Below are 25,453 nucleotides of genomic sequence, written 5' to 3'. Positions count from 1 at the left end.
TGTGGCAGTTTCAAAGGGAGGTGCTGATTCTGACAGAGTGACAGCTGCTCTGACTCAAACTGAAAGTAAAATGAAAGTTTTCCTCTGACAGAGTCCCTAGCCCCCTAGTGTTTCACAAACATTCTTAGAGAAAACTTTAAGACAGAAGCAAGTCTGTAAATGTACACACACAATAATCAAAAGCTGATGAGAATGGTGTCCTTATGTAAAAAACAAAAACAAAACAAAAAACACACGTCAGACTTTGGAAGGAATTTGTAGTTAACTTAAAACAAACATCTTATTTTTACCTTTTATTGCAGCCCAATCTCAATGTTAAACAAGGTCAAACCATTAATTATGAACTAGAGACCTTTATTCTGCTTCCAGTTCACAATCTAATTCCAATTTATACAAGGCATTTGGTATGTTATTCACCGAATAACTTTTGGCGGGGGGTGGGGAGGGTAAGTTTCAGCTTGGGAGATGTTCACTAATGTTGACCACATGTGCCTCATTGTTCGAAGATTTGATTGCTCAGTTAATTCAGTCGATATTGTTTAATTCTCTAATTAGATTTAAACTGTCAAAAAGAGGAGAATGGCAAACAGTTCATAAAGCCTCATTTGGATCAAAAAGTATTCTCTCTCTCATGAAAAAAGTCATTATACAAATATGTAGGTAACAAATTGTCTCACTGAGTGTCTGTAAAAAACCTGGGAAAATGAAATAACCACACACACACACACACACACACACACACACAGCTAAGAAAGAACAAGGTCAGATTGATCTGGATCTTCATTAAGAATGAACTGATACTTTGCAAACACTTGTTTGCAATAATTCACCAGTTCTGCTCAACATATACACCAGAAATTTGCTTACCCCAACTTCTACTGCTAAATAGATGTATTCGGTATTAGTCACAACTCCACGGAACTACCACTCTCCATATCTATGTGAGCCTAAGAACAAACCATATTCCAGTTCATCATCCTGTTATAGTGTAACCCTTCTGTTAACTGCAGTGACCACAAGGAGGGCCAGGTCCAGTTCCTAGGGGATTCTGTCAATAATGTTACCAAACCAGCTCAAGTGCCCATGCAATAACCTGGGACAATCTCTCCCTACCTATAAAAGCAGTTCTTCCCCTCTTGCAAGCACAGTCTGAGGTAGACACAGCTTAAGAGCAATAGCCTACCAAATTTACACAACACCACAAACAATATTGCTAAACAAAGGAAAGGAAAACCCCATTAAGCATCCCCAGAGTGTGCTGAGATGAGTCCCTTACTTAGAGCTCTTTATCCGCATACCCTCACTTTCAGGGTATAACTCTGCCTCAACTCTCCATTCGTTGCTCTGTCTAGTCCATACAAACCCAGAGCTCACAGCTACATCAGTAGAGTCTCTTGCTGCACAGATGCAGGACCACCTGCCAGTCGCTTGCCTGCTGCCCTCCACTCATCACCCCTTGCCGGCCGCTTGCCTGCTGTGCTCTGACAGCTGCTTGCCCACTGCTTTTACATAGACACACCCTGAAACTCTTCCCACTTTCATGCAAGTAATCTGTAAAAAAACATTCCTCAGACTCCTGCTTTCAGATGCCTTACATATGTATGAGAAACACGTACACCTTGACTCTTACTCTGCATGTGCAGACCAGGCAGTTGACCCCTCATCCTTTCCTAAGTAACATTAGCATTAATGTCACATTCCCCTCAGTACTTGTCCTGGGCAGGGAAAGCTAATGATCCAAGTAGCAGATCAAAATTTATGATGAACCATGGCTATGTGCCACCTGAGGCACACTGCATATATATAGTAGAGAGAAGAGGAGCTAGGCTGCATGGATGATCTTGTTTTTTTTTTTGCTTCAAGTATTTGATTCTGCCCCCATTCTTCCTGACACAGGCTCCAGACAAATGGTAAAACACCACCAAGAGATTTCTCTCATTGCTTTCGCATATTATAGAGCTCATTAAATAAACTGAATTTAAAATTAAGTGTCTGAAAATATTTCTGTACATGTTTTGCCCATGTCCATAAGATACTGCTGAAAGAATTGGGTAGCTTCAAAAAAATCTCAGCCTTAAGGGATTTGGAAGTCACATTCGCATTCATTTTAATTGGAACTGAGTACCTAAATTCCTCAGGCAAGTTCACAAATCTCATTCCAAAAACACTGCCATATTCTGCTCTTTCTGAAGTCTGAAACTGCAATATACCATGTTTGCTGCTGGTATGTGAAGGTTTTTGTGTTAGCTGTGAATGAGATCTTAATATCTGTGAGAGCAGATGGTGTAGTTCATGTTACTCAAACCAACTGAACAAAAAAAGTTTCTCCCTGTTATTTCTGGAAGCACATAGTGCACTCAGAGGAACTAAATCTAGAAGTGACATGTCAGGAAAGCCAACAGAAGAGCTCAACATGAACAGAAGCTGATAAATCAGAAGGGATGTAAGAGAAGCAGAAAGCAGTTTAAAACATCTGCATCTATTGGGAAATCTTTATAATACAGCACTGGCTTTATGGTGCCTTAAAATGTGTAACAGAACTGATCAAGACAAAACGAAAATAAACACGGCTGAGTCACATGGAAAATAACCCTGTTATCCCTGAGTATTTGACATACCCTGGTAAAGATAATGGCCACCCATGCACAGATTGTTGCTCTCTTCCAATTTTAACCTCAGCTCATACAAACAGGATTGGCTTCAACGGGAAGCTGAAGATAAAGTTTAGCTATTAAAATTCATTCCATTACCCAAGAAAACTGAAGGACACAGAATCCTCATCATCTAAAGGGAAGGAAAAATGGTGTTCTTTATCCATTTGCACAGACTACCTGAAGTTTAATCCCATTTAGTTTACCTTTTCCACTCACTCACTTTATAGTTTTTCTCTATTAATCTGTCTATATGCCTTATTATTCTTCTCTTTCCTACTGTAATGCCCCAAGTATTAACAACTTAAAATTATACAGGGCTTTCAGTCTTCCACATAAAAGTGATACCTATTTCATCTACAGAACTGCTCTGTCCAAGTGGTTGAATTGCTTCCAGGCTGAATTTTCACATTCTTTGATCCACTAGTCACCCATCAATAACTGTCCCACCAGGGACATGATCCCTCTGGGCTCTAGTTCCACTGATCTAGATATTGTATCTATTTTAGTAAAAAGTATTGTTATCCTAAATTTTTACTGATTATGAAAAAGGCAATTCCAATAATATGCTCAAAATCTTTTTCTACTTACAATACAACCAGTAAGGTCAACTAGTGTAAGCAAAATTTCTTGGATTTCCACTTGGTTAATCCATTCTGTCAGGTACTGAAGAATACTGATAGTGTTGCAAATGTCTTAAAACAGCAGCAAAACTCTTTGCTGTCCTCAAAGCCATACAAAATGCTAAGGTAAATTACCCCAACATCTTACATAAATATTTAATAACTAGTACACTAGCGACAGCTTTGACAAGGACATATACCAAGCAGTAAACTCAAACATCTAACTTAATACCCTCATGCTGGCATATTACAGCGTTGAGGCACATCCTTAGGGTGGCAGATTGAGGAAGCCCTCCATGGAGTGATCTCGAGGGGTTACACCAAATAATACACAATAAGGGATGGTGGATTAAAGGTACCTAGGAGGAGGAAAACTCTGATTCCAAACCAGGGCAGACTCAGCTTGCTAAGCCTTTTATAGGCACATCAGTCAAGGAGAAAGTAATTGATCTCAAACCTGTGCTCTCTCCCTCCAGTGTGCATGTCACAGTTCTTGTGCCTGTGCACAATTGTGAGTGCGAGAAGAGAGTGGGGTTGGAACTCACAAGCCAGCCTCACTTAAATTCACTCATATGTGAAGGTCTCTCTCTTGATGCTAAAGATTTACCTCTTGATGAAAGTCCCACAGCGATAGGCAAGTGATGTCGGATGGTGGTGGAGGATACCACAGGAAGCACTGAGTCACAAACCTGCAAGTAAGCAGCCCAGGTGCGATGGTCATCTGTCTGCTGAACTGGAACAGCACCAGCTCTCGTAACCTGCATAGGTGTCAAAGCAGCCCTATTTAGGGACAGTGCATCTTTCTTTGGAAGAAAAGGCGGAGAAAAAACAATCCCTCAATGTAGCTTGTTCCAGTTGCTCCCTGTCAGTTAATCATAACCAACTGGATATCCAAATTTTTGCAGTCACAGAAGAAAATCAATGACTAAACTGAAACTATGCTTTGTATCCTGGAATGTATGCACACTTCTTGACTGTGATGATCACCATGAATGCAGGATAATCATCACTGATGGAGAACTTGCACGTTATAAAATTGATGTTGCAGCTTTAAGCAAAACACATGTCTGGTACCAGCACACAACCACAGAGATTAAAGTAGGCAATTCATAATACTGTGTGGGCTACCCTAAGGGTCATACAAGGCAAGCAGGAGTTGGCTTCACCATCAGGACACTACAGCTGTGTCTACACGTGCATGCTACTTCGAAGTAGCGGCACTAACTTCGAAATAGCGCCCGTCGTGGCTACACGCGTCGGGCGCTATTTCGAAGTTAACTTCGACGTTAGGCGGCGAGACGTCGAAGTCGCTAACCTCATGAGGGGATCGGAATAGCGCCCTACTTCGACGTTCAACGTCGAAGTAGGGACCGTGTAGACAATCCGTGTCCCGCAACGTCAAAATTGTGGGGTCCTCCATGGCAGCCATCAGCTGGGGGGTTGAGAGACGCTGTCTCTCCAGCCCGTGCGGGGCTCTATGGTCACCGTGTGCAGCAGCCCTTAGCCCAGGGCTTCTGGCTGCTGCTGCTGCAGCGGGGGATTCATGCTGCATGCACAGGGTCTGCAACTCGTTGTCGGCTCTGTGGATCTTGTGGTGTTTAGTGCAAGTGTGTCTGGGAGGGGCCCTTTAAGGGAGCAGCTGGCTGTTGAGTCCGCCGTGTGACCCTGTCTGCAGCTGTGCCTGACACCCTTATTTCGATGTGTGCTACTGCGGCATGTAGACGTTCCCTCGCTGCGCCTATTTCGATGTGGTGCTGCGCAAAACATCGACGTTGCCAGCCCTGGAGGACGTGTAGATGTTATTCATCGAAATAGCCTATTTCGATGTCGCCACATCGAAATAGGCTACTTCGATGTAGGCTTCACGTGTAGACGTAGCCTACTAGTCCTCCAGCTTGAATCCCAGCCACTTGCCATCAGTCCTCACTTTACAACCCCAAAGCTTAGCCTGAGGCAGGGACAATGCCTTGTACTTGTTAATGCATATGCACGTACTTTGGCTGCTGCAGATGATGAAAAGGAGGCTTTCTACACTAGCCTGAATTCAGCGATCTCTTCAATACCTTTTAAATCCGAGCTATATATACACTCAACAATTTTAATTGTAGAGTTTGTCAGGACCACACCATGTGGCCAAAGGTACTTGGACATCAGGGTATTGGAAGTGAATTGAAATGGCACTCTTCTTCTTCAAACTTGTGTGCAGCATGAGCTTGCTATGGCAAGCACATTCTTCCAAGAGGTGAACAAATAAGCATTGGTATGTGATTTACTACTTCATCACAAAACCAAGAGATCTTTGTGATGTCACACTGACTCGTGCAAAGTGTGGCACTGTGGTCTGACCACAGTTTGTCTCCTTGAAGCTTTTTCCACCAAAACATCATCTTGCTGTTGTATGCTAAAAAAGCTGGATGTAGGTAAACTTGAAATACCCAAGACATCAGAGCTGTTTCAATGCAGTTTTGATATTTCCTTATTCATCAGAATGAAAGTCCAGAATGGTCACCCACTATTGGGGATGTTAGGATTAACATCAAAGAAACAACCTACAGAACTGCTGTTGAAATCCTTGGTTTCCAAAAAAACAGGCACAAGGACTGGTTTGACAACAAGAACAGAGATTCCCAAACTCTTTGTGGTAAGATACATGTGACACACCTAGCTTGGATCAACAGTAAAGAAAATGCCTACAGGAAATTGACACATTCAAGCTAAGCAGGAGACACAAGTCCAATTACCACAAATGAAAGAGGACTAGAAAAAATATCACACAGTTAAACTCTAAGATGCAGCTGAAAGACATGATTTTAAAGTATTCTCTGACAGACTGAAAGCAGTCTATGGGCCATGCATTGCTGGCTGTAAATTGGTGCGCTCTGCTGATGGGCTCACTTGGGTCACATAAGCCGTGTCTACACGTGCACGCTACTTCGAAGTAGCAGCACTAACTTCGAAATAGCGCCCGTTGCGGCTACACGCGTCGGGCGCTATTTCGAAGTTAACTTCGACATTAGGCGGTGAGACATCAAAGTCGCTAACCCCATGAGGGGATAGGAATAGCGCCCTACTTCGACGTTCAACGTCGAAGTAGGGACCGTGTAGTCGTTGCGCGTCCCGCAACGTCGAAATTGCCGGGTCCTCCATGGTGGCCATCAGCTGAGGGGTTGAGAGACGCTCTCTCCAGCCCCTCAGCTCAATGGTGGCCGCATGGAGTGGCCCCTTAAAGGTCCCCTCCCCCTCGCTTCCTGTGCAGGAAGCTGAGGGATCGTGCAGAAGGCAGCCCACACACGCGGCCAGCCTGCACGTCCCTCAGCCACCCACCCAGCTGCGATGCCTGCCCGGCAGCCCCCCCAGCGCCCCCAGGGGACCCCCCCCCAAGGGGAGCCAGGGCAGCCAGCCCAGCCAGAATGGCAGCCAGGCTGCCAAGTGGCAGTGGGGCCCCTCCTGGACGGAGGCCGAGCTGCGGGACCTGCTGGGGCTCTGGAGCGAGGAGGAGGTGCTCCAGGTAATGGGGAGCAAGAGGCGGAATGCGGATGCGTTCGCTAGGCTGGCCGACGGCCTGGCTGCCCGGGGTCACCCTGCCCGCACTCCTGATCATGTCAGGAGTAAGGTGAAGGAGCTGCAGCAGGGTTACTCCCGGGCCTGGGATGCGACCAGCCGATCTGGGGCCGCCCCAGTCACTTGCCCCTTTTACAGGGAGCTCAGGGACATCCTGGGCCCCCGGCACACCTCCTCCCCTCCGGCCACCCTTGACACCTCGGTCAACGAGCCCCAGCAGGCCCTGCAGCCGGAGTCCGCCCTGGAGGTAAGCCCCGCACCCCAGGGGCCCCCCCCGGAGGCCACCCCCGGGACATCGCGGCAGGAGGAGGAGAAGGAGGAGGAGGGGGGCTCCTCCTCTGCAGAATCCGGGCTGCAGATCCTCCTCCTGCCATCCCGGAGCAGCAGCAGGGCCTCCGCCCCCCGGGGATCTCCGGACCATGGGAGAAGACTGACAGGTAGGTACCCCCCTCTGGTGTACACCCCTGGGCTTGAGGGGCGGGGGGTAATAGATATGTGTCCAGGGCCCCCCACATGCTCACATGGCCATGGCCCCAAGGACAGCAGGGCCATGTCCCTCACAGCAGTGCATCAGCCCCTGCCCCCCCCACCCTGCACGACAGTGCCATGCCCCATCCCCGGGCCAGGGGGGAGCGGAACCTCGAGGGGCCCCCGAGAGGAGGGGGTGGGACACCCCGCAGCAGCAGCATGTGATGGAGTGGGGGGAGTGCAAAAGGGAGACTCAGGCTACATATGAGCACCAAGAGCCGAATAGCTCCCAGGGGCAAAGGAGGATCCTGGGGCTACAGCTGGCAGGTGACACCTCTGCCCTGAACAAAGAGGAGGGAGGAGCCGAGCTGGCTTGGAATTGGGGGGCGAGGGTGGGGGCCACGGGTAAAGGCTAGGGGAAGGGAGAGCTGGAAGGCAGCCAGCCTGAGGAGGGGGAAAGCTGCATCCCAGAGGGGCCCCCCTTGGGGTCTTCTCCCCAGGACGGGTTGGAAGGACTGTCTCTTCTGACAGCTGGTGCTGTCACTCCTGGGAGAAACTGGGCATCTGTGGCCTAAGAAACCTCTCCTGCTGTCAGACCCTGCGGGGTGAAGTGAGAGTCGCTCCCACCAGGGGATGGGGTGCAGGCCAGGGGGACCCCTGAACCCCATCCATCACAGCAGCATCTCCCGGGGACGGGGAACCTGCAGCACAGGGCTGGGGGGACAAAGGCCACGGCTCGGGGCCCACACTAACGCCTGTCTCCATTCTTCTTCCTCCCCCTCCTCTCCTGTGTCCTGCACCTGCACCATCAGGACCGGAAGAGAGCGCCGGCGAGGCCTCAATGGTCCCGGAGGGCTCTCCGGGACCATCACTCCAGGCCAGCCCCTCGGCCAAGGACTGACCGGCCCCACGGCGGGCTAGACGGCGGACCCCGCGCCACCACCACCCGACGGTGACGGACCCCCAGCTGCTGGCCATCCACCGACGGCAGCTGGAGGTCACGGAGCAGCAGCTGCAGCTGCAGGAGCAGGTGCTGGCCTGGTGCCAGGAGGCATGGGGGGCCTACATGGAGACTTTTAACCGCCTGGTGGACTACCTGGCCCCCCATGCCGCGCCGGCCACCGCAGCACCTGCCCTGCCTGCTCCACCAGCCCCACCACCAGCTGCTCCGCCCGTCGCCATCCCGTCCGCCGTCACCCCGCCACCCACCGCCGAGGGCCGGAGAGCTGAGGGACCCCTGGAGCCACCTGAGACTCGCCGGGCATCCTATCTTCCGGTCCGGCCCGCCCCCAGGCAGCCCCGGACAGGACTGCGACCGCGGCGGGGCTCCCGGCCGGCCATGCCCAGTGCCGGGCTATAGGGGCGAGGGGCCCGGGACGTGGCCCCCCCCCTTGTGTATAGTTTAAAGTTCTTATTTGGTGCCCCCCGTTTGCCCCGTCCCCGCCATGTAAATAGTTCTCCCCTTTATCCTCCCTGGTTTTCTTTTGATTATTGAGGACACTTGTTTGTTAGTATTGTTTTATTTTTGTACATATTAGTTTGTTTCCACATGTTTGTACACAGTTTGTTCTTGTTTCATATATTTACAGTTAAAAAAAAAAGTTCTGAAAGAAAAAGAAGTTTAAGTTCAGCCACAAGTGCGTGCTGTCATTTGTCCAGGAAAAGTGGGAGGGGGGTGAGGTGGGGTGCTCCATGGTGTGGGCGTTGGGGCAGGAGTGTGGGGGAGGAAGGGGCGGGCAGTGGGGGGCCTGGGCAGAGTTCACCCCATGGCCTCATCATTGAAGTGGGCCCGCAGGGCCTCCCAGACCCGGGTCCCTTCGGGGTCCACCTGCCGACTGGGGGCAGCAGGTGGCTGGACGTCTGTCCTGCCGGCCTCCGCAGCCCAGCCCTGGAAAAAGGTGCCCCCCTTGCTCTCCACCAAATTGTGCAGGGCACAGCAGGCACCCACAATCTGGGGGATGTTGTGGAGGCCCGCATCCAGGCGGGTCAGGAGACATCTCTAGCGTTCCTTCAGGTGGCCAAATGAGCGCTCCACCACCTGGCGTGCGTGGTTCAGGCGCTCGTTGAAGCGCTCCTGGCTAGCGGAGAGATGGCCCGTGTACGGGTGCATGAGCCACGGCCGGAGGGGGTATGCCGCATCTGCGATGACGCAGAAGGGCATGGTGGTGTCCCCCAGAGGGATCTCCCTCTGGGGGATGTAGGTCCCCGCCTCCAGCCGGCGGCACAGGCCCGAGTTCCGGAAAACCCGGGCGTCGTGGGTGCTGCCAGGCCAGCCCACATAAATGTCCTGGAAATGGCCCCAGCTGTCCACCAAGGCCTGGAGGACGACAGAATGGTAGCCCTTTCGATTCAGGTATCATCCTCCACTGTGATGCAGGGAGCGGATGGGGATGTGAGTCCCATCCAGAGCCCCGAAGCAGTTGGGGAAGCCCAGGGTGGCAAAGGCCGCGATGGTGGCATCTGGGTCCCCCAGCCTCACGAGCCTGTGCAGGAGCATGGCGTTGATGGCACGCACAACCTGCAGAGAAAGCACATGGGACAGCACCAATGAGGGGTGAGCAGGGCGTGCGTGGCCCTGCCCTGCCCTGCCCGGGCCCCCCTCCCCTGCCCTGCCCTCCTCTGCCCTCCCCCGCCCTGGCCTCCCCTCCCCTCCCCTGCCCTCCTGTGCCTGGGCCCCCCTCCCCTGCCCTGCCCTCCCCCCGTGGGTTCTCTTACCTCCATGAGGACAGCCCCAACGGTGGCCTTGCTGACACCAAACTGCTGTCCCACGGATTGGTAGCTGTCGGGAGTGGCCAGCTTCCAGACAGCGATGCCGACCCATTTCTGCACTGTGAGGGCACGCCACATGGCTGTGTCCTGGTGCCTGAGTGCGGGGGTGAGCCACTGGCACAGCTCCATAAATGTCTGCCAGCTCATCCTGAAGTTCCTGAGCCAGCGGTCGTCGTCCCACTCCCCAAGCACCAGCCGCTCCCACCAGTCGGTGCTGGTGGGGTAGCTCCACAGCCGCCAGCGTGTGAGGCGGGGGGGGCGGGGGCGGGGTGCTGCAGGGTTAGGGGTTGAGCCCTGCTGCCCTGGGGGCAGCTCCTCCTCCGGTGTAGCAAGGAGGTGCTCAGCTGCCTCCCGCATGGCATGGATCAGGGCAAGCCCTGCTCCTGCCGGGAGGGCTGGGTGGACCTCTGCCTGCTGCTGCTGCTGCTGGGGGTCCATGACTGTGGCGCCCAGGGTCTGTGTGCCTCTGGCTCCTCAGACCGCGTGATGTGCAGGCTGAGTGTGTCTGGGAGGGGCCGTTTAAGGGAGCGGCTAGCTGTTGCCCCGGAAGCGCTAGTCCGCCCTGTGACCCTGTCTGCACCTGTGCCTGGCATCCCTATTTCGATGTGTGCTACTTTGGCGTGTAGACGTTCTCTTGCTGTGCCTATTTCGATGTTGGGCTGCGCAACGTCGAAGTTGAACATCGACGTTGCTGGCCCTGGAGGACGTGTAGACGCTATTCATCGAAATAGCCTATTTCGATGTCGCTACTTTGAAATTAGCTACTTCGATGTAGCGTGCACGTGTAGGTGTAGCCATATAGTGCTAAAATCCCTTTCACAAAGTATTGAACCAGACCTCAACTTTTGATAATAGCAGTCTTGAAGTGATTCCTCAGTGGGCTGAAGATTTACACCTGATCATACCACCAAGTCTGGATGAGATATAAAAAGCTGTAAAATGGATGAAATTTGGAAACGGACCTGACAGTGATGCAATTCCACCAGAAATTTATAAAACTGCTGGTGATCAGCTGATGTACCATCTCACTCTCTTATTTAGCACCATTTGGGAGAAGGAGCTAGTCCCCCAGGACTTCAAAGAGGCCCTGATTGCACACGTATACAAAACAAAAGGTGACTGTGTGTGTTGCGATGGCCATCGGCGCATCTCTCTGTTCTCTATAGCTGGTCAAATCCTGGCCTGCATCCTTTACAACCAGCTTTCACTACATCTGTTCAAAAATGGCATTACATCTATCCCTTGATTTATGAACATAATTCATTCCATGAAAACTGTTTGTAAGGTGAAAAGTCAAATTGAAAATGAAATTCCTATTCATTTCAATGTAAAAAATTGTGACTGGTTCGCGATTCCAAAAAAACCTCTCACATCTGTAACCACAGCAGCAACGAAGGGTCCTGTGGCACCTTATAGACTAACAGAAAAGTTTAGAGCATGAGCTTTCGTGAGTTAACTCACTTCTTCAGATGCTGGTCCTGGAAATCTGCAAGGCCAGGTATAAATAGGCCAGAGCAAGGCTGGGGATAACAAGGTTAGCTCAGGCAGGCAGGCTGAGTTGTATTGTCATCAGTAGATCTGGAGGTGTGAACTCCAAGAGAGGGGAAGCTGCTTTTGTATTTAGCCAGCCATTCACAGTCTTTGTTTAATCCTGAGCTGAGGGTATTGAATTTGCAGATGAATTGTAGCTCAGCAATTTCTCTTTGGAGTCTGTTCTTGAAATTTCTTTGCTGCAGGATAGCTACTTTTAAATCTGCTACTGTGTGTCCTGGGAGATTGAAGTGCTCTCCTATGGGTTTTTGTATATTGCCATTTCTGATGTCTGATTTGTGTGCATTTATTCTTTTATGTAGGGACTGTCCAGTTTGTCCGATGTATATGGTAGACAGCCATTGCTGGCACATGATGGCATAAATTACATTGGTAGATGTGCAGCTGAATGAACCCACGATGGTGTGGCTGATCCGGTTAGGTCCTGTAATGATGTTGCTGGTGTGTATATGTGGGCAGAGCTGGCAACGAGGTTTGTTGCATGGATGGGTCCCTGAGATAGAGTGACTGTGGTGCGGTGTATAGTTGCTTGTTAGGATTTGTTTTAGGTTGGCAGGTTGTCTGTGAGCAATGATAGGTCTGCCTCCCAAGGCCTGTGAAAGTGTGGGATCATTGTCCAGGATGGGTTGTAGATCCCTGATGATGCGCTGTAGAGGTTTTAGCTGAGGACTGTAGGTGATGGCTAGTGGTGTTCTGTTGGTTTCTGTCTTGGGCTTGTCCTGTAATAGGAGGCTTCGTGGCACACGTCTGGCTCTGTTGATTTGTTTTCTCACTTCCTCAGGTGGGTATTGTAGTCTCAAGAATGCTTGGTGCAGATCCTGTAGGTGTTTGTCTCTGTCGGAGGGGTTGGAACAAATGCGGTTATATCTAAGTGCTTGGCTGTAAACGATGGATCGTGTGGTGTGTCTGGGATGGAAGCTGGAGGCATAAAGGTAGGCGTAGCGATCAGTGGGTTTACAGTACAGGTAAACTTTTCTGTTAGTCTATAAGGTGCCACAGGACCCTTCATTGCTGCTACAGATCCAGACTAACACAGTTACCCCTCTGATATCTGTAACCATGTTATACCATCATAAAAATAAGAACAGTGCTACTTTATTGCTTTTTTATGACATTTATTACCACTAATCAATTCTCAGATAGTGGTGAAGAAAGTGATATTGATGTGAGTTCCATGGGATCATCGGTACCATCAGGAACAGCTCAATAGTTACTTCAATCTCTTTAACTAGGGTTTTATCTTCAGTTTTTGAGGTTGAGGATCAGCTGACGGCGATGAGGTCATGAGGTTGAGGGTTGAAAAAATGATAGAATTGAAGTCTGTACTTCAGCCAACTTTCCTGTCATACAACTCAAGTTAGCATTCAATGACTCCATGATTTTGTTGATTGCATGCTCAACTCCATTCTAAGTTTGGATTGTCGTCATCAACAATTTTTGTAGCTGCCTCCAGTGCACTGAAGAATTTTGAGAGTGTTTTAGTGCCCACCATTTTTTGGCTTCATCCAATTCTTCCTCCTCCTTTTCTGATAATTCAGCTGGATGCAGAAATGTTAATTCTTCATTAGTCAAATCTTCACTATGTGACAACAGGCCTTGAATATCATCTGTCACCTCACAGAAATCTTCTTGAGTTGCCAGTTGCACAATAAAATTTGATTGTTTTTACACTCCACCCTCAAAACCACAGAAATCATAAACATATTTCATCATAGATTTTTTTCCAAGCACCATTATGTGATGAAATTTTATCCCATGCAGTTATGATATTTTCTATAACCATCTTGACATTGTAGTTCTTCCACAGCTGCTTAATGTTTGGCTTGTCTTCTCTGCCTGATGCAGATGAGTTGCAGTTAGTAGATAGTTGCAGATAGCAAGCTTTAAATGTAGCATTGATGCCTGGATCCACTGGCTGAAGGATGGAAGTGGTATTTGGGGGCAAAAAATCCACTCAAATGTTGTCACCATAGGATCTGACTTTGGTAGGGTGACCAGGAGTATTATCAAGGATCAGCAGATATTTAATATCCAGATTATATTCAGCACAATATTTAGAAATGAATGATGTAAGGTATCTTGATCTGTAACAAGCAAAAACCTGCTTTGTCACCCATGCCTTTCGGTCAGAATACCAGACCACAGGTAATGCCTTATTTAAGCCTTTAAGTGCCTTCAGATTATCCAAATGGTAAACCAGGAGAGGCTTCAATTTCATGTCTCCTTCTAAACTTCCACCAAGAAGTAATGTCACTCAGTCCCTCAAGACTTTGAAACCTGTTGCTTTTGTTTTATCCCTTGAAATAAAATTTCAAGAAGGCATTCTTTTCCAGAAAAGCCCAGTTTCATTAACATTAAAGATTTGTTTAGGAGAATATCCACCTTCATCAATTATTCATTGCAAAGTAGCTCGGAAAACGTTAGCTGCCTGAATATCAGCAGATGCTGCTTTGCCTGTAACACACAGACTATGATAATGTGAACACACTTTAAAGCACTCGAACCAACCATGACTTGCTTGGAACATTACTTTGGTTACCCCCAACTTGCCTCTCTTCCCCAGCTTTCTTCTTCAGGTCTTCAAACAAAGACAAGGCTCTCTCCCTTATGATGAGGAAGCTTGAAAGGCATGTTCCAATCATTATAGGTGTCTATCCAATATGTTAAAAGTCTTTCAAGTTTACCCATTATTGCATCCCTGGCCTTTGTTATTCAATGCAACGTGTAGCTCCACTAACATACATTTCTTTTATCTTTTCTTTCCTCAAGATGTCGATGCCATCAAGTTTATAAGTTCATTGCCAAGCATGTGTCTTAATTGCTGGCTGTCTTCAATTCTTTTAATAACTTAAATTTTGGTAGCCATGGATATTGCTTTCTTTGGTTTCTTGGCCTTAGTGACAGCTCCTGAAGAAACTTTTTCACATCTAGGACCCTTGTTGATCACAGATAAAGATATTTGAAGATTAATATGACTCACAGTCAAGATGACATGAACACAGTGAAGCACACAAACCAACTGGGAAGAACTGGGCAGCTAAGGGAAATAAATCAGCCTTTCACTGCCTACTGCTGTATTTCTTTGTGTTCATTACTTAAGAAGCCAATACTCAGATGAAGGTTCTTCTTTGTAGTGAAAATATGTTCATAAATTGAAAAATAGGTGTAAATTTACATTGTTGTAGCAAAAATTCATAAATTGAAAGTTTGTAAATCAAGGGATAGGTGTATTCCTGAAAGACAGTGCCAATGTCATACCAGTTGAGGCACTGCCTACATGATATTTACAGCCAGATAAATACAAGAAAAGTGTAGAGAGCAACATCAGAAGCTCAATGGGGTCTTCATTGACTTTACCAAGGCATTCGACACAATCGATGGAAATGGGCTCTGGAAAACACTTGGGTGAATTGACGGTCTTGAAAAATTTATCCACATCGTTCAGTCTTTTCATGGTAGTGAGCTTGGTCACATCCTTAACAATGGAGAGGCATCAGCACTGTTTGAAATATCAAACAGTACAAACAAGGATGTGTCCTTGTTCCTCACCTCTTCAACATCTACTTTTCAATGATGCTGTTAGTTGCTTTTAAAGGACTGCATGTTGGGCATACCTATTCAGTTTGAAACAATCTCCAGAATCTTCAGGCTTGCACCAAAGTGGTTATAACAACTATCTAGGACCTTCTGTTTGCTGATGACTGTGCATTGTTGGCTCATTCAGGGAAGGATGTACAGGAGATTTTGTCCACTGTTACTTCTGCTCACTGCTGTGGACTTGTAGTGAGCCTCAAGAGGCCAGAACTTAAGCCTCATGCTGTTTGGCAGGAGCTCAGCACTCCAGTGACCACTGCTGCTGGCAGTTTTTAAGGCTGTAGACAAGTTCTACTACCTCAGAAGCATACTGTCCTCTAGCATAAGCATGGATCAGGACATATCTGCTCGATTAGCCAAAGCCAGCAGCACTGCCTTTGGAAAATTGACCAAATGCCTATGAAACGACCATGGTATTAAACTCCATACCTAAGGCAGCAGTTTATCAGGCGGTTGTCATGAACATCCTCCTGTATGGCTTGGAGTCTCGAATAATATACCACCACCATGTTTTGAAATTTGACCAGTTCAATATGTGCTGTCTGAGGAAGACTGGCCATGTGAATTGGTCACACAAAATTCCTAATGTGGAGGTTCTTCTGCTGTGTGGCATCATGGGCATGAAAGTAATGCTTACAAACAAATGGTTTCACTGGATTGGTCATGTTATGAGGATGGATGATACATGGATACCAAAGATGGTCTTCTATGGCCAGCTTGCTCTTGGAAAGAGCTCTACCAGTGGTCAGTATAAGCACTGTAAAGGAATCTCAAAGGACAACGTGAAGTCATATAGCATATCTCTCAATGGTCTGGAAATTCTAGTTCAGGACAGATTGTCCTGGCTGCAAAACACTGTACCAGCTTTTAATTGCTTTGAGAGTCAGAATATTCAGGTACTCAAGAAAAGGTGTAGTATCCAAGAAGAATGTACAATGCTTGCAGTTGGCGGGTTTTTATATGACATCTGTAATCAGCTCTGGTGATTGAGAATTGGTTTAGTCACTCACCAGTGGTGTCATAGAAGATGAGATTCGTCAACCAACAGCTCAATCCAATAATTTAATATGAGGTCTATATGTAATTTACAGCCTCTGGTTCAGGTCTCAAATTTTGCACAGGCCTCTCTTCCTGTACTACACATTCACCGTAAACCAAGCTGTGACTGGGAGAATAAAAGTATGGCATTTTCACTAGCTCACTAACACCACGTTGTGCTTATTGAGACCTGTCCAGATGCTCAGGGATTTTGAGTTTTCAACATTTGATTTGTACCTAAACTTTGTACCTAAACCATCATCATCGTCATCATCATCAATAACCGTGGGCTCAGCGCCCATTGGTGTCTGATGCCTCTCTCACGATTTCCTTCCATCTTTCCCTGTCCAGTGTGGAGTGGCTTAGTTTCTGTAGGCTGGCTTCACACCAATCTATTATATGATCTATCCATTCTCTGTGGGGTCTGCCTCACCTATTCGGACCATTCATTATGCCAAATACCAGGGTCTTGATTTTTCGTTTGTTGCTCATTCTGTAAACATGTCCAAATAGTTGTAGCTTCCGTTTTATGAACTCCTGCAGCAGGTTCTATTTCAGCTGTATCTTCCTATATAATTCCTCATTTCAAATCTTTCTTTATCCCCCATGTCTCACATCTGTACAACAAGCTGCCTAATACACATGTTTTCAAGATGCTTAGCTTCGTTCTTAAGCTAATTGCTTTGATATTCCAAATCTTATCCATCACCTTCAAACTAGCTCTTGCTTTCACTATTCTAGTCACTATTTCCTTCTTACAGTCTAGATCATACTTTATGTTGCTCCCCACATATGTGAACTTCTCTACATTTTCTAGTTCAATACCATTGACACTGATCTTCCTTCCTATTTCCTTTTCTCCAAACACCATTGTTTTTGTTTTAACTATGTTCATAATCAGTCCACACCGCTTCCCTTCTTGGTTTAGCACCCGCACCATTTTCACTAGCTTCTCCTCATCTTCCTCAATAATAACTATATCATCTGCGAACCTCAAGTTGTTAAATCTTTTCCCATGCGGATACCCCTTCTACTTCTTCCTTGATCTTGTCCATCGCTCTCTCCAGATGTGTGATGATATTGGATCTCCTTGTCTCGTACCTCTACATGTTTTAAACCAACTTCCCAACTCCCCACATGTTCTCACCACTGCCTCCACATCATCATTGATATTTTTCAACAACCGTGTCAGTCTGCTATCCACTCCGTATGACTCCAACACCACCCAAGTCACTTTCTGATCAATACTGTCAAATGTCTTTTGAAAATCAACAAAGCAAGTGTATACATTCTTGTTCTTTCTTTGAACTTTCTCCACTATCAGTCTTAGTGCCAATATCTGCTGTATGGCACTTCTACCTTTTCTGAACCCCGCTTGCTCGTCTGCTATATGTTATTCTACCTGCGATCTTAATCTCTCAGTCAGTATCATCATCAGCACCTTACCTAGATGACTCGTTAGGGCAAACGTTCTGTAGTACTTGCATTCCAACGTACTTCCTTTCTTGGGTATTGTCACTAGCACAGATCTTGTCCATTCCTTAGGCACCTTCCCTTCTTTCCATGCTATATTACATAGTTGGTGTATTTCCTGAATCATGCTTTCTCTGCCATATTTGATCATCTCTCGCAAAACCTTATAACAAAACTTTCCTTCCATTATTGCTTGAGAATGTCAGAGCCTCCCAGCTATGACTGTAAAGCCATTCTTTAAAACAATAAATCAAGTTTTGCACTGGACAGGCTTCAGCATACTTTCCCTGAAGTCTATTTCCTAGGAGAAGATGTAGCAATGTCTAGAAACTTCTGAGTCCCTCTAGACAATTAGGAATCTAGAAGATTATCATTTTCTGGAAAAGGACAGAGACAAAGCTTTTTTACATTAGTCAGTTGCCACAGAATATTTGAAACTGGTGGCTATAGTGTGTTGCTGTTATGACTGCTGATTGTAGCAAGGACAGGTGGAGTTACAAGAGAGCGTCACTGGGCTCTTAGAGACCTGATAGTCAGCCCTGTTAGACAATCTCTCTTCTGCTGTAAGAACTCTGTAGTTTACTATATTAAATTATCCTTCTTTAGTATGTGCTTTAGGAATAGATGGTGGGTCAATGTGAAACAAACAATCAGGACACAGCTCTCTGTCTGCCCCTCACAGTCAGGGTGCATCTCTGCAACAATTAAAGGGTGGGAATGTGCTCTTGCGGACATGTGGTTCTCCTGGCTTTTTCCTAGTTACCTAACTGTAACACAGGCTTCAGAACTGGCCATATAAGCATGTGTAGAATCCTCACCACCCTGCCAGGGCTTCACCACTCTGCTATGTCTACACATGCACTAAACTGCAAGCTGAGACTGCATTGTAATCAGACACCTGGATAAAATAATCAACACATTTCCTCAGTGTCTGCCAGAGACTTCGGACAGGAGGATAGTTAGAAAGATAAAGGTCAATTCACAAGACACAAAGTGATACTTTGCAAGTTCGAGGAAGCACTGGAGAAGACAATAGCGGTGAAAGCATAACTGGCTTTTTGTTATTAAGGTTCACACTGCGGAAAACCCCTTACAGAGCTTCTGGATGGTCAAGAAAGTAGCAGTAGCCAAAATGTTTTTCCCTCTCCCACATCATCAGGCCAGCAGTTTGTGACATACCTTAAAAGGTAGACCTTTCCCTAGTCACCAGTGGCTTTGACACTCCAAATTAGGTCATTGCAATCGACTTTACCTAGAGCTATATTTGAAGATCATATGATCAAGCAAAAAAAGCAGTCCTGTAGCGCCCATGGTCTGTTTCATGAAAGCTCAATCACCTAATGATTTATTTTGTTAGGCTTTAACGTGCTACAGGATGCCTTTTTTGTTCTGTGAAGATACAGACTAACACAGCTACCTCTCTGTGAGTATGATCAAGTCAGTTAGTCCTGTCCCCATGGATCCACTTAGTATACATGCATGCTGATCTCCATACACTTCCAATGTGTTTCAGGACACAATTCAGTGTCTGCCAGAGACTTCAGGATGTTAGTTTTGACCTTTATGAGATGAAAAAATTCAAATACAAAGCAATAGACTTCAAATGACTGAATAGTTCTGTACTTCAAATACTGGCCTTTCACCTGTGCAGTGAGGCCCCCTATGTAAAAAAAGTTCCATGTTGTTTGCTATTACTCGAATTTTTGAAATCCAAATTATTCAATGCAATCATCTACAATGCAGAAGAAAAAAAGCCCTTTCCACTTACTCTCAAATATACGGAGACACATTTTGCTGAGATCAGCTACTACTGTAAATCTCTTCAGAGAAAAGCCAAAATTACTACCTTCATGATGGTTTGAACTCACTTGTTTTTGAATGCACCACCCATACACACCCATAGTGCTGTAAATAAAATCAAGATTTTTTACCTGTAGTATTGCTAATCTCTTGATTTGTGGTCATAAACATTGTCACAAGGGAAAAATAAAAAAGAAATAAGAGCATTATGAATGCTTTAGCTATGCTTCACCAGTGACACCAAAGTATAACTGACAGTCATTTATTTTTCATGTACTGTTTCTCGTAAGCTTATATAATAGGTTAAACTATGTATCCTGATCACTTCAGCATGTTATAATATACGTCCTTACCCAATTCATGGTCCACCTTCGTCAAATTCAAGGTCATAAGATTTTTAAAAATTGTACGTTTCACAATGTCAGCTATTTAAATATGAAATTTCACAGTGTTCCAATTGTAGGAATCCTGACTCAAGAATGATTTGTGGGGGTTGCAAGTTTATTGTGGGGGTGGGGAGGGCTGCAGCACTAGCATTACTTCTGTGCTCCAGCTGGTGGCAGCACTGCCTTCAGACCTGAGAACCTAGAGTGGTGGCTGTCGGCCAGACACCCAGGTGTAAAGGTATAAAGACACCCAGCCCAGCAGTACAGAAATATGGATGCCTGATATGGTATTGCCACCCTGACTTCTGTACTGCTGCCTGCAGAGGACGCAGACATTGATTCAGATCACATTGAAACGCTGGAGACCAGGAATGCACAGCTGCTGGCTGCGCTGGATGCATGGCATGCAGTGGAGCACCAGTTCTGGAGATGTGAAACCAGCACACACTGGTGGGACCACATAGTCTTGGAGGTCTGGGACAACCAGCAGTGACTGCAGAACTTTTACATGCACTAGGCCACTTTCATGTAACTTCGTGATTTTCTGTCTCCAGCCCTGAAGCACTACGATACCAATACGACATCTATTCTAACTGTTCACAAGCGAGTGGCAATTACTGTGTGGAAGTTTGCAATGCCTCACAGATACCGAACAATGGGAAATCATTTTGGTGTGGGCAGATCTACAGTGATCCAAGTTAGCAAGAAAATCAATACCCATCTGCTGTGGAAGACCGCAACTCTCAGAAATGCGTAGGATGTAGTAGACGACTTTGCTGCCATGAGGTTTCCCACCTGCTGTGGGTGATAGATGAAATGCACATTCCTGTCCTGGCCCCAGACCACCAGGCCTCAGGAGTACATAAATCACAAGGGGTACTTCTCCATGGTGTTACAAGTATTGGTGGATCACGAAGGTCATTTCACTGACATCTACATGGGATGGTCAGGAAAGGTGCACAATGCATTCATCTTTAGAGATGCAGGTCTCTGCCAAAAGCTCCATGATGGGACTTTCTTCCCAGACCAGAAAATTGAGATTGGAGCTGCGGAGATTACCGTAGTGATACTGGGCAACTCTGCTCACCCTCCATTACCTTGGCTCATGAAGCCATACACAGACACCCTGGACCACAGCAAGCAGCACTTCAACTACAAGCTGAGCAAGTGCAGAATGGCAGTGGAACGTGCCTTTGGACATTTAAAAGCCAGATTCAAGTGTCTTTTGACCCATCTGGACCTCTGCAAAGCCAACATCTCCACCGTGGTTTCATGCCATCCTGGGTGACAGAGGCAGATGCCCTAGGCAGTGTTTATGAACAGCTAGACCCAAGGGCAATCAACAACCCACAGGCAGATGCTACAAAAATCAGGGATGCTTTGAAAAATAACTTTATGAATGAGCAGACATCCACATAAATCTACTGTGATATCACCTCTACCCCTCACAATGATTTGTGCCTGACCTTTATGAAAGCATCTCCAACTTTACCCTGCCCCATGTTAAACAATAAATGACACTGTGGTTTTCACAATGTCATTTTTTTAGGGGTGAGAGGTTAAGGGGTGGGAAAAAGAAAGGGAATCCTGCCATCACATATGGGGGAATAGTAACAGAGGGAGCCATGCTAGTCTATGTACTATCAAAACAAAAAGCAGTCAAGTAGCACTTCAAAAGACTAGCAAAATTTATTAGGTGAGCTTTCATGGGACAGATCCACTTCTTCAGACCATAGCCGTACCAGAACAGAATCAATATTTAAGGCACAAAGAACCAAACAGTAATCAAGGAGGACAAATCAGGAAAAAATGATCAAGGTGAGCAAATCAGAGAGTGGAGGGGTGCGGGGGGAGGTCAAGAATTAGATTAAGGCAAGTATGCAAACGAGCCCCTATAGTGACTCACAAAATTCCCATCCCTGTTCAAACCACGTGTTAATGTGCCAAATTTGAATATAGAAGACAGCTAGCACTTTAAAGACTAGCAAAATAATTTATTAGGTGAATTTTCACACCACTATTCAAAGGGAAACAGCCGAGCTGTCTTTTATATTCAAATTCGGCACGTTAAACACGTGGTTTGAACCAGGATGGGAATTTTCTGAGTCACTAAGGGGGCTTGTTTGCATACTTGGCTTAATCTAATTCTTGACCTTCCCCCCCACCCTCTGATTTGCTCACCTTGATCATTTTTTTCTGATTTGTCCTCCTTCATTACTGTTTTTGGTTCTCTGTGCCTTAAATATTGAGTCTGTTCTGGTCTGGCTATGGTCTGAAGAAGTGGGTCTGTCCCAAGAAAGCTCACCTAATAAATTATTTTGCTAGTCTTTAAAGTGCTACTTGACTGCTTTTTGTTTTGATGTGGGGAAATGTGAGCCTTTTGTAGTGTGAAGAGGTCCTGGGGGCAGATCCCAAGACTGTCCTCACCTTTCCATCCCACACCCCACACATTTGAGGCCCCAACAAGGAGAGGTTTGGCAACTTTGAAGAGAAGTCAAGCAACAGGGTGAGGAGGCCACATAACAGCTCTGTGGTAGGTAGCCCTCAGCAGTTCCAGCATGGTCCATAGGATGTCACTCTGCTCCTTGACAGCCATAAGGAGCTCTGCTGAGTCCTGGTTCCTGAGCTGGAGCATGCTTTGCTGCCACTGCTGGGGTTAGCTATCAGCAGCAGCTTGGACTCACTCCTTCTGAGCCTCTTACAGTTGCTGCAGGATGAGGTCCTGTTTTGTTCATTTCTGCCTGGGGATAATGCTGACCTTTTCATCCTCACTCATGTTGCCTGTTGAAGACAGTCAAGGTCAACATTTAAATACAATTCTTAAATGTCACACAACACACTGACCCATACAATGAATGAATTTGTGTTTGACAAATCACTGCAACTTTTGTTTTCCAAGGCCACTTTTGGTTTCTTAAGGATGACAATGAATCAACCTCTGCAGAACAGAAACTACACCTTTTCCAGACCATTTCATCGCAGACATGGTAAGATCCTGGTGGCTAAGAGAGGTGGGGAGGGGTTGAAACAAGCCCTGTAAAATGTAAAGTGCAGGAAAAAAAAAAGTAAAGAGTCTCCACTTCTTTTTCCCATGCAGAGAAAAAGCCCTTTAAAGCAGTGAAAACCTGCATTGGACCTACCAGTATCTGGGAGGAGGGGCCACACAGCCTGGCAGCTGCATGGTGGGGGGAGGGGTCAAGACTACCACCCACATGGTAGTTTGTGGGGAGGCACTCCTATGGCTTGTAAAGCCCAAACAAAAAATTTCTCTGCGTACCCTCCTAAATCCTGTACAATGAAAAAGCCATTTAAAGCAGGAAAAGCTCACACTGGACATGCTGGTGCCTGGAAGCAGGATCTGCACAGCACACCAGCTGCATGGGTGGGGGAAGGGTCAAGTCTGCTGCATGGCAGGCTGCGATGGGGGAGGCGGCAGCACTGTAAAATGTCAAGTGCAAAAAAATTTTTCCACTGGCTCCTCATAAATACTTTGCAATCATGTGGCTGTGTGGGGAGACCCCAGGGAGCCCACCAGCACATGGTAGAAGGGGAGAGGTCCCTGAGATTGTGCCAGCTGCACAGAGGAGGTTGGAGATGGTGAGCCTGCCAGCCATGTGATACAGTTGGGCAGTCCTGGGAAATTTAAATGGCCAGGGAGCTGTGTGAATGTTAGGACAAACTTTCGTGAAACTTCCAGTCCTTCTAGGTCACAAAAAGAGTCAGCCTTCTAAGAAAATATGCTTAAACTCTGTGGGCACAGGGCAACTGGCTCCAGGGTGATGAAGAGCTCCTGGCTGGCAGGATCAGCTTCCTCAGCCATTTGCTGAATTTCTTGCTGACTGGCATCTTCCTCTTCATTGGCCTCTGTCTTCTCTTCGCGTTTGCTGTTATCACCAGGGAGCCGAGCATTGTCTCCTGAGAAGTTCATGCAATTCTTGGCGACCATGGTTGGGTCCTTCCTGAGAATCACACTGAGTGGTTCATAAAAGTGGAATGTTTTTGGAGATGTCCCAGATCACCCATTGGAGTCTTCTCACCTTCTAATAATTCTGGCTGAGCACCTTGATTCTGACCTAGAATTGCTGAGCATCTCTGGCATACCCTTTCTCCAACACATCTTGAGAAATCTTCCCATAAATGTCCACATTTCTTTGGCTGGTTTGCAGTTTGTTCAGCACAGGTTCATCACCTCACAGAGAAATGAGATCATGCCTCTCCTGATGGCTCCATGCTGGGGCTCTTTTACAACCCTGAGAGCTCTGATCAGAAATAGAACCCTGAGAACTCATGATGGCTAGATGCGATCTCTCTTGAGGTGTTCTCCTGGGGTGTGCTATCCTCACAGGCTAGAAAGAAAAGGAATTCAAATTCCTGGGCTTCCTGTTACCTACTTCCTGTGCACCTGGAGAGCAGCAGAGTTGAAAGCAGCCAGAATGGACACATGTGGGGCATTATGGGATACCTCTGGAGGCCATAAAATTGATTTAAAGTAACGCTGTTTCCACACTAGCATTAATTCTACCTTTTAAATTTGAACTTGGTGTTACACTACCTGGAGAGGGTGGGAAAAGAGAATTGACCTTTGCGCTCCTTAAAATCAACCTAACGGTATTTGCAGTGAAGACAGTCATACTGTACAATTAAGCTAAGTGCCATAAAATCAACTTTATGTTCTACTGTAGACAAAGCCTCCTTAACATAAGCTAGAGACGTGTATGTTGATGGGACCCCATTTAGAACAAAACACAAGTTATAGTTTGAGTTAAAACTGCAGTTAAGAAAATCCCGATGTTTACAAAGTGTTTTAATTGTAAATGCAATGTGAAACACACTAAAAGGTGGTTGAAGGAAAGCCACTATGCAAATGTAAGTCAAATCTCATTGTAACTGTTCCCTCCTCTGTAGTACAGAGGGAGATCACTGAGAGAATGTGCCAATCAAGATGGAGCATCTTATGCCTTCTTATTCTTACCAGAAGAGTTAATCGCATGAAAGTACTATGTGCAGTTATGCACTCATTCCCAAACTACTTCAAATCTCAAGAGATTAAGAGGTATAGTGCCCTCACAAATGTATCATCAGGGATAGCAGGAAAAACAAAATAATGCTAACAGTGGTGCAGTGGAAAAACGTGCAAAGAGGATGAGGTTTGTTTTAATCATTGCCAATCTCAACCTGAGGAAATGCTCCCTAATTAAAAGTTTTGTAACAGCCAGTTGAAGACCATTTAATGTATTATTGTCAATGGTAGCAGCCATTGCTGCCCTTTACTTCCTTTGTGCTTTTAGTACGTGCCACAAGATGAGAACTGTAGAAAGCTTTCCAAGCTTTCCAAACTTTTATACCCAATTTGGAGAGACTGTACACAGAGTTTTGTGTGCATGCTGTTTTGGGGTTACCAGCATCCCTTCTTTCCACCTCCTTCCTTATATGAACAAGTGATCGTTCAGCTTCAGTGTGCCAGATGTTGAGATCTCATTGTATCTTGCCTTCTGCAGTGTACTGTAGTTGCATGTATGCAAAGTGGGTGAAAAATGTC

Source organism: Carettochelys insculpta, chromosome 2, assembly GCF_033958435.1.
Source record: "Carettochelys insculpta isolate YL-2023 chromosome 2, ASM3395843v1, whole genome shotgun sequence".
In the NCBI taxonomy this organism is placed as follows: Eukaryota; Metazoa; Chordata; order Testudines; family Carettochelyidae; genus Carettochelys; species Carettochelys insculpta.
This window is presented reverse-complemented; position numbering follows the sequence as displayed.